This window comes from Salvelinus sp. IW2-2015, unplaced genomic scaffold (assembly GCF_002910315.2).
Source record: "Salvelinus sp. IW2-2015 unplaced genomic scaffold, ASM291031v2 Un_scaffold1131, whole genome shotgun sequence".
Taxonomy (NCBI): Eukaryota; Metazoa; Chordata; class Actinopteri; order Salmoniformes; family Salmonidae; genus Salvelinus; species Salvelinus sp. IW2-2015.
This window is the reverse complement of record NW_019942744.1, coordinates 415,417-425,535: the sequence shown is the minus strand read 5'-3', so window position 1 is coordinate 425,535 and position 10,119 is coordinate 415,417. Positions and strand designations below refer to the sequence as shown.

At 43.2% G+C, this 10,119-nt stretch overlaps 1 pseudogene; it reads right to left on the bottom strand.

Moving 5' to 3' along the window:
• Nucleotides 1-9,156: 9,156 nt before the first annotated feature.
• The window catches only part of LOC139024172 (globoside alpha-1,3-N-acetylgalactosaminyltransferase 1-like), a 44,675-nt pseudogene continuing 43,712 nt past the window's right edge, over nt 9,157-10,119 (bottom strand).

Sequence of the window (10,119 nt, the reverse complement as noted above, 5' to 3'; positions counted from 1 at the left end):
CCTGGCGGTATGGTTTTTAAAAGGTGTGCGCCGTCTCAGACTGGTCATCGAAATCGTTAGAAGTTTGTAAAAACTATTCTAATAAAAGTTACAGCTGTACAATGGATGAAGATACTCCAAACTATTAGATTTTTTATTTTCCATCAGATATTGACTGAATTATAGCACACAGACAAATAATGTTAAATGTTTCTCTTGTACTTGATTCTTGCACTCATATATACATTTTCCTAGTATATCAGGTATTTTTAAATGCTTTGGGATAAAATAAAGACAATTGTGTTTGCTTAATTTGCAAATATAAACTAGGTGTATTTGCATAAATTAATACATTAATATAAAGATGTGGAACAGGGCTGCAAACACCAAAAACTGAAACCACCAAAAAGTCCCCATGTCTGAGAAAGATTTACATGGTTATCAAAACCTCATACCAGAGTAAGCCTACACGAAACACAGCCCTTATTTTAAGTGTTTCTAAAATCCCCTATGGGAAAAATGAATGGTAGAAAAACGATTGGAACCATTTCCCTGTTTGACCGCTAGGTTTTATGGGTATTATGACACCTCCACTCTGCGGCTCTATCTCTCAGGACAAATTAGCTAGCAACAGCACGCTAGCTAAATGGCCCTGAATGTTTCATGTGTGTTTCCACCTGTCCCCAAATGAATATATACTGAATGAAAATATAAACATCATGTAAAGTGTTGGTCCCATGTTTCATAAGCTGAAATWAAAGATCCCATAAATGTTCCATAAATTAATTTTTCTCTCAACTTTTGTGCACAATTTGTTTACATCCCTGTTAGTGAGCATTTCTCCTTTGCCAATATAATCCATCCACCTGACAGGTTTGGAATATCAAGAASCYGATTAAACAGCATGATCATTACACAGGTGCACCTTGTGCTGGGGACAATAAYATGCCACTCCAAAATMTACAGTTTTGTCAAACAACACAATGCCACAGACGTCTCAAGTTTTAAGGGAGTGTGCAATTGGCATGCTGACTGCAGGATTGTACACCAGAGCTGTTGCCAGAGAATTTAATTGTCATTTCTCTACAAATGTCGTTTTAGAGATTTTGACTGTCTCACAACCACAGACCACATGTAACCATGCCAGCCCAGGACCTCCACAGTGGCCTCCATCATTCTTAAATGGAAGAATTTTGGAACCACCAAGACTCTTCCGAGAGCTGGCCGCCTGGCCAAACTGAGCAATTGGGGGAGAATAGTCTTGGTCAGGGAGGTGACCAAGAACTCGGTGGTCACTCTGACAGAGCTCAAGAGTTCCTCTGTGGAAATGGGAGAACCTTCCAGAGGACAACCATCTCCGCAGCACTCCACCAATCAGCTCTTTATTGTAGAGTGGCCAGACCGAAGCCACTCCTCAGTAAAAGGCTCATAACAGCCCACTTGGAGTTTGCCAAAAGGCACCTAAACTCTCAGACCATAAGAAACAAAACTCTCTGGTCTGATGAATCCAAGATTGAACTCTTTGGCCTGAATGCCAAGTGTCACGTCTGGAGGAAACCTGGCACCATCCCTATGGTAAAGCATGGTGGTAGCAGCATCATGCTGTGGGGATGTTTTTCTGCGGCAGGGACTGGGAGACTAGTCAGGATCGAGGGATATCTGAACAGTGCAGAGAGATCCTTGATGAGAACCTGCTCCAGAGCGCATAGGGCCTCAAACTATGGCGAAGTCCCCACAGAACAACAACCCTAACCACACAGCCAAGACAATGCAGGAGTGGCTTCAGGACAAGTCTCTGAATGTCCTTGCAGCGACGAGCCCCCTCCAACCTGACAGAGCTTGAGAGGTTCTGCAGAGAAGAATGGGAGAAACAAGCTTGTAGCATCATACCCAAGAAGAATCGAGGCTGTAATTGCTTCCAAAGATGCTTCAACAAAGTACTGAGTAAAGGGTCTGAATACTTATGTAAATGTGATATCAGTTTACATTTTTTTATACATTTCAAAACATTTCTAAAAACCTATTTTTGCTTTGTCATAATGGGGTATTGTGTGTAGATTGATGAGGGGAAAAACAACAACAATTGAATCCATTTTAGAATAAGGCTGTAATGTAACAAAATGTGGAAAAAGTCAAGGGGTCTGAATACTTTCCGAATGCAATGTAACTTGTGATCTCACAGTATATATGCTACAGCCTGTATTCAGAGCCATATTTCTAATATGTCTCTGCCGACATTGTCAATTTTGAACAGGTTAAAGAAATTGGCCTACCATGGCAAGCTCATTGAGGGTCTGGTGAGTTTGAGAAAGATAATATATTTGCACTTTTCGGTCACTGCATTTAGCATACACAACCGGGTAAAGAACAATTATACACATGAGATGTACCACAAAGTACACGTTAAGATTGCCAGTCAGTTGATAAATCCCTGAACACGACTTCTTAGCGGTGGGCTACGTACCCTACCTTTATAGTCTCCCTCATTGAATAAAATAAATAAATAATAATTTCTCTTTATTTAACCAGGTAGGCTAGTTGAGAACAAATTCTCATTTGCAACTGCGACCTGGCCAAGATTAAGCATAGCAATTCGACACATAAAGCAACACAGAGTTACACATGGAATAAACAAAACATACAGTCAATAATACAGTAGAACAAAAGAAAACAAAAAGTCTATATACAGTGAGTGCAAATGAGGTAAGATAAGGAGTTAAGGCAATAAAATAGGCCATGGTGGTGAAGTAATTACAATATAGCAATTAAACACTGGATGGCAAATGTGCAGAAGATGAATGTGCAAGTAGAGATACTGGGTGCAAAGGAGCAAGATTGTCACGTTCCTGACCTTATTTCCTTTGTTTAGCTTTGTTTAGTTGGTCAGGACGTGAGCTGGGTGGGCATTCTATGTTTTGTGTTTCTATGTTGGTTTGTTGTTTGGCCTAATATGGTTCTCAATCAGAGGCAGGTGTGTTCATTGTCTCTGATTGGAACCATATTAAGGTAGCCTGTTGTCACTGATTGTTTGTGGGTGATTGTTCCTGTTCGTGTGTTCATCTGTTCTGTGTTCCCATGTTCAGGACTGTAGCGTTTTCGGTTCCTTCTGTCAGTTTGTTGTTTTGTTCGTCGTTTAAATATCCTAATTAAATTATGGATTATCATCACGCTGCGCCTTAGTCCTCCTCTCTTTCACCCGAAGACAGACGTTACAAAGATAAATAAATAAAAAATACAGTATGGGAGAGGTAGGTAGATAGATGCTGTTTACAGGTGCAGTGATCTGTGAGCTGCTCTGACAGCTGGTGCTTAAAGCTAGTGAGGGAGATATGAGTCTCCAGCTTCAGAGATTTTTGCAGTTCGTTCCAGTCATTGGCAGCAGAGAACTGGAAGAAAAGACGACCAAAGGAGGAATATGGCTTTGGGGTGACCAGTGTGATATACCTGCTGGAGCGCGTGCTACGAGTGGTGCTGCTATGGTGACCAGTGAGCTGAGATAAGGCGGGCTTTACCTAGCAGAGACTTGTAGATAACCTGTAACCAGTGGGTTTGGCGACGAGTATGAAGCGAGTGCCAACCAAGAGAGCGTACAGGTCGCAATGGCGGGTAGTGTATGGGCTTTGGTGACAAAACAGATGGCACTGTGATAGACTGCATCCAGTTGTTGAGTAAAGTGTTAGAGGCTATTTTATAGATGCCATCACCGAAGTGAGGATCGGTAGGATGGTCAGTTTTACGAGGGTATGTTTGGCAGCATGAGTGAAGGATGCTTTGTTGGGATATAGGAAGCCGATTCTAGATTTAATTTTGGATTGGAGATGCTTAATATGAGTCTGGAAGGAGAGTTTACAGTCTAACCAGACACCCTAGGTATTTGTAGTTGTCCACGTATTCTAAGTCAGAGCCGTCCAGAGTAGTGAGCTGGACGGGCGAGCGGGGGCGGGCAGTGATCGGTTGAATAGCATACATTTAGTTTTACTTGCGTTTAAGAGCAGTTGGAGGCCACGGAAGGAGAGTTGTATGGCATTGAAGCTCGTCTGGAGGTTAGTTAACACAGTGTCCAAGAGGGCCAGAAGTATACATAATGGTGTCGTCTGCGTAGAGGTGTATCAGAGAATCACCAGCAGCAAGAGCAACATCATGATGTATACAGAGAAGAGAGTTGGCCCGAGGGTTGAACCCTGTGGCACCCCCATTGAGACTCCAGAGGTCCGGACAACAGGCCTCCGATTTGACACACTGAACTCTATCAGAGAAGTAGTTGCTAAACCAGGCGAGGCAATAATTTGAGAAACCAAGGCTGTCGAGTCTGCCAATAAGAATGTGGTGATTGACAGAGTCGAAAGCCTTGGCCAGGTCAATGAAACGGCTGCACAGTAATGTCTCTTATCGATGGTGGTATGATGTCGTTTAGGACCTTGAGCGTGGCTGAGGTGCACCCATGACCAGCTCTGAAACCAGATTGCATAGCGGAGAAGGTACAGTGGGATTCTAAATGGTCGGTAATCTGTTTGTTAACTTGGCTTTCGAAGACCTTAGAAAGACAGGGTAGGATAGATACTGTATATGTCTGTAGCAGTTTGGGTCTAGAGTGTCACCCACTTTGAAGAGGGGATGACCGCGGCATGTTCCAATCTTTGAGAATCTCAGACGATACGAAAGAGAGGTTGAACAGGCTCGTTATAGGGGTTGCAACAATTTCGGCAGATAATTTTAGAAAGAGATGTCCATATTGTCTAGCCCGGCTGATTTGTAGGGGTCCAGATTTTGCAGCTCTTTCAGAACATCAGCTACCTGGATTTGGGTGAAGGAGATATGGTGGGGCTTGGCGGGTTGCTGTGGAGGTGCCGGGCAGTTGACCGGGGTAGGGTAGCCAGGTGGAAAGCATGGCCAGCCATAGATAAATCCTTATTGAAATCTCAATTATAGTGGATTTATCAGTGGTACAGTGTTTCCTAGCCTCAGAGCAGTCGGCAGCTGGGAGGATGCTCTTATTCTCCATGGACTTTACAGTGTCCCAGAATTTTGGAGTTAGTCTACAGGATGCAAATTTCTGTTTGAAAAAGCTAGCCTTAGCTTTCCTCACTGCCTGTGTATATTTGTTCCTAACTTCCCTGAAAAGTTGCATATCATGGGGATATTCGATGCTAATACAGAACACCACAGGATGTTTTGTGCTGGTCAAGGGCAGACAGGTCTGGAGTGAACCAAGGACTATATCTATTCCTAGTTCTAATTTTTGAATGGGGCATGCTTATTTAAGATGGTGAGGAAGGAACTTTAAAGAATAGCCAGGCGTCATCTACTGACGGGATGAGGTCAATGTCATTCCAGGATAACCGGCCAGGTCGATTAGAAAGGCCTGCTCGCAGAAGTGTTTTAGGGAGCGTTTGACAGTGATGAGGGGTGGTCGTTTGGTCGCAGACCCATTACGGATGCAGGCAATGAGGCAGTGATCGCTGAGATCTTGATTGAAAACATCAGAGGTGATTTGGAGGGCGAGTTAGTTAGGATGACATCTATGAGGGTGCCCGTGTTTACGGATTTGGAGTTGTACCTGGTAGGTTCATTGATAATTTGTGTGAGATTGAGGCATCAAGCTTAGATTGTAGGATGGCCGGGGTGTTAAGCATGTCCTAGTTTAGATCACCTAGTAGCACGAGCTCAGAAGATAGATGGGGGGCAATCAATTCACATATGGTATCGAGGGCACAGCTGGGAAGAGGGAGGTCTATAGCAAGCGGCAACAGTGAGAGACTTGTTTCTGGAAAGGGAATGTTTAGAGTAGAAGCTCAAATTGATTGGGTATAGACTGGATAGTAATACAGAACTCTGCAGGCTATCTTGCAGTGGATTGCAACACCGTCCCCTTTGGCAGTTCTATCTTGCGGAAATTGTTATAGTTAGCGATGGAGATTTCAGGGTTTTTGTTGTTTTCCTAAGCCAGGATTCAGACACAGCTAAGACATCCGGTTGGGAGAATGTGCTAAAGCAGTGGAGTAAAACAAACTTAGGAGTAGGCTTCTAATGTTAACATGCATGAAACTAAGGATTTTACGGTTACGAAGTCAACAAATGAGTGCATAGTGTACAGACAAAGGTAAGGTAGGATGGGAGTACATTGGAGGTAAACCTAGGCATTGAGTAATGATGAGAGAGAAATATATTCTCTAGAGATGTTTAAACCAGGTGATGTCATCGCATATGTAGGAGGTGGAACAACATGGTTGGTTAAGTTATATTGAGCAGTACTAGAGGCTCTACAGTGAAATAAGACAGTATTCACTAACCAGGACAAGCAAGCAGTTAGCAGGCGCTAGCAGTTAGCAGACCGGGGCAGGCAAGCTAGCAGTTAGCAGACCGGGGCAGGCAAGCTAGCAGTTAGCAGACCGGGGCAGGCAAGCTAGCAGTTAGCAGACCGGGGCTAGCCTTTGGTGGACGTCGCGATGGGGGTAAGTCTGTTTTTGCCTCTTCGTGCGGTGACGTCGATAGACCAGTCGTGGAATTAGTAGGGTTCCAGGTAGCTCTAGGTATCTATCAGGCCTAGCAGGTTAGCAGAATGGGCCTTCGGCGGGCGTCGCACCTGAGGGGCCTGTTGGAATACTCGGGCAGATTATGTCGGGATTCCAGTCGTAGAGGATCGGCGGGATTCCGTGCCCCGTACCGGCAGTAGAAGGGGTCCGGATACTGTAGCCCAGGAGTGGGCTTCGGTGGTAGCACAGGAGCCCTGGCCGGGCTAGCTTCAGGCTAATTGGTGCTTGCTCCGGGATGGAAACGCTAGCCAGGAGTGGTCACCCGGGATTGCGGTTAGCTAGTTGCGAAGATCCAGATGAAAATGTTCAGAGTTTGCGGTGGGAATCCGGGGATATGGAGAGAAATAGGTCCGTTATGCTCTGGTTTGAGTCACGTTGTTCGAACTGGCGAGAGCTTTCCGAGCTAAAGGTTAGCTGATGACCGCTAGCAATGGTTTGCTGACTGATAGCTGGTAGGTAGTTAGRTGGCTAGCTTCAGTTGAGGGATTCCAGATCCGAAGTAAATAGAAATACTTTAGAAAAAAGCAGATCCACGCCACATTGGGTGAGGCGGGTTGCAGGAGACAATTTAGAAGTTGAGGTTTAGGGAAAAAAATGAAAAAGATATGCGATGAAAAAGATACGTATATACAAGGAACAATACAAGACAAAGACGTCTGACTGCAACGCCATCTTGGAATCAAAGAAAGTGCCATGGATGAGATAATATGAGGTAATATGAGGTAAWATGTAATGACATTTCAAGCAGGGAAACTGAAGCATTGCAAATGCCATCTCTTCACCTTGCATAGCTGCTGACGAAATGTTGCGTTTTTGTCTACTGTGTGCAGGTGTGCGCAAGAATGTTGCTCAAATTATAGGCTATGTAAATACTTATTTGAACCAATACATAGTAAAAACAGAGACTAATATAATGACAGGTACACAGTGCTCTTCAAGCAATGTATTTTAAATACAGTAGCCTATCTGTTTTTTTGTGTTCAATTTTACATTTTTTAAGTAGGCATCATAGCCTACAGTATAAGCATTTAAATTCATACTTTTTATATCCCCTCTCTCAAGGGATGGAACGTGTAACTAATTGCATAGCTACTCTGTTAAAGAAAGAAGAACATCATGATAATAGTTGGACTCGACACAGCTGCTCCGCTGCAGTTATCGAAATGTATTACTTGTAGCCGACATGACATTTCATTATTTCATTGCAAAACAAATTGACATTGGCATATAAAAAGGAAATTCAAACGATTTCTTGTGGACCTGATTTCTTATTAACAGCTAGATATGTTGTTATTAACATATGAAGTTAGGAGAATTAGGTTAAGTTTAGGAAAAGGTTGAGGGTTAGCTAAAATGCTAAACATTTCACAATAAGGAACCCTTCTAGCCATGAAAGTGGGACAGCCTCTGTCGCGGGGATGATGACATTGGTGAATACAAAATCCTAAATCCCTTTCACTTTCGAAAACAACCGTTTTTACGTACGACTGCATTTCGTCAGCTATAGGTACAACATAACGTCACCTTTTAACATGGTTAGCTAAATTGTCGTGAATTATCATACGGTTTTCCACAACTTATTTATGTTTATTATTGACTATATGTTTGTTTTACTCCATGTGTAACTATGTGTTGTTGTATGTGTCGAACTGCTTTGCTTTATCTTGGCCAGGTCGCAATTGTAAATGAGAACGTGTTCTCAATTTGCCTACCTGGTTAAATAAAGGTTAAATAAAATAAATAAATAAAATTATGAATATATCATGATTTGACATTGATTTGTTTATGTAATTATTTGTTTATTTATTTAAATTAACTGAACAATGCAATTCAGTGCTCAGCTGCCAATGTTGTACATCATGACAATAAACTAAACCTTTCTTTATTGGCTCTAGGCCCCCAAAAATTGAAAGTGTTTAAAGCTGCATTATAATCTACAAGAGTCGCTATTCTCTAAGAATGTCGCCTGTCACATTTCAGCAAGAGTGTAATCTGATTGAGACAACCCCATGAACAAAGAAATGTTCTGTTCGGCTTGAAGTGATGTCGACAGGTCAGCAGGGGGCAATCTTCCCCCTTAGGTGCTTTCAGTGATGCCAATTTGGCAATTTTGTTGCTAGATTTAGCAAATTTTCAGACTACCCTGGCAACGTTTTTGTCAAACAGCACCTAGCAACAAATTCTAGGTACTTTAGAAATTTTATTTTTAACTTTTGAAAAATGACTCAAACGCTAAAATGCATGCATTTCCCCTCTAAATGACACAAAAACGATTTTCTCTGTCACAGACTCAGTCACAACACACGTGCCTGGCTGCAAAAGTGCATTGTGAGTGACGTCAGCAGCCGGCGCTCAGCTCGTGCACAGGCAGCTGCAGGCCAGCAGCAATTTCAGCAAATTGCAAATCATTGTTGGCTGACTGCAGCAGCAGTAGTACGGGTTCTACGAGCCAAACCCAATGAATATAGTTACTCACGAATGTTTGATCTTGAACAGAACTTACAACATCAATCAACATGTCTCAATCAAAATTGTACAGCCAGAAGTACAGAAAAGAGTTGGAGTCTGTACCTGAACAAATGTCAAATCATATTTTTCGTGATGGCCAGTCAATTACCTGTGACTATCATCCAGTCAGTCCTTTTTAGTGTGTCAACCAATCTTCCACGACCCTCCGATTCATAGCCCCGCAATAGTAGTAGTCTCCCTGCATATTCCCATAGGGGATGGTAGGCAGTCGAGGCTGGGAACGCCGTTCGTACGGGAAGCGGCATGTACGTATCGGCGTCACTGCTCTGTCGGTAGTACCTGGGTGTATCACAGCAACCAGCTTCCAAGAGACTCGGACCCCCAGCGAGCGTGGAACTTGCTGTCTACGTCCAGACAGAAGATGTAGTCGGCCTCCTTCTGACTGACGTTCGATGGTGGTCTGGATGAACTCCATCCTCCGGGCTGATATCTCCTGCCACGGTTGAACCCGGGACCGTGGATCACACTCAAATGTCTCCCAGACAGGTTCCTGAAGGAACATCGTGGGGACGATCAGTGAAAACATAGTAGCGTACGTGGAAGCCGACCATGAAGTGCTTTCTTGCTGTCTCCAGAAAATCTTGGAGAAATCTGACGTATCTGTCAGTATTTAAAGGCATACATATCATAAGGATTAAAAGTGCCTTGCTTAAGGACACAACAGCAGTAGGTCGCAACTGAGATTTTGATGTCAGCACACCTCTAACTGATGGGGTGGCAGGTAGCCTAGAGGTTAAGATTGTTGGGCCAGTAACCTAAAGGTCACTGGTTAAATCCCTGAACCAAGCCAAGGTGGAAACATCTGCTGTTCTGTCCTTGAGCAAAGCAGTTAACCCCCAACATCAACTGCTCCCCCGCACCTCTCTGATTCAGAGTGGTTGGGTTAAATGTCTAAGACATTTTGGTTGAATGATTCAGTTGTGCAATTGACTAGGTATCCCTTAACTGCATCATCATTCTCATAGGATATATATCCACTTTCTGACCAGTATACGTCTAGATAATTACATGAAGTAGAACAATTATTTACGTGTTCCAAGGCATGAATCCTGACAGCGTCATAACATTTTATTACCTG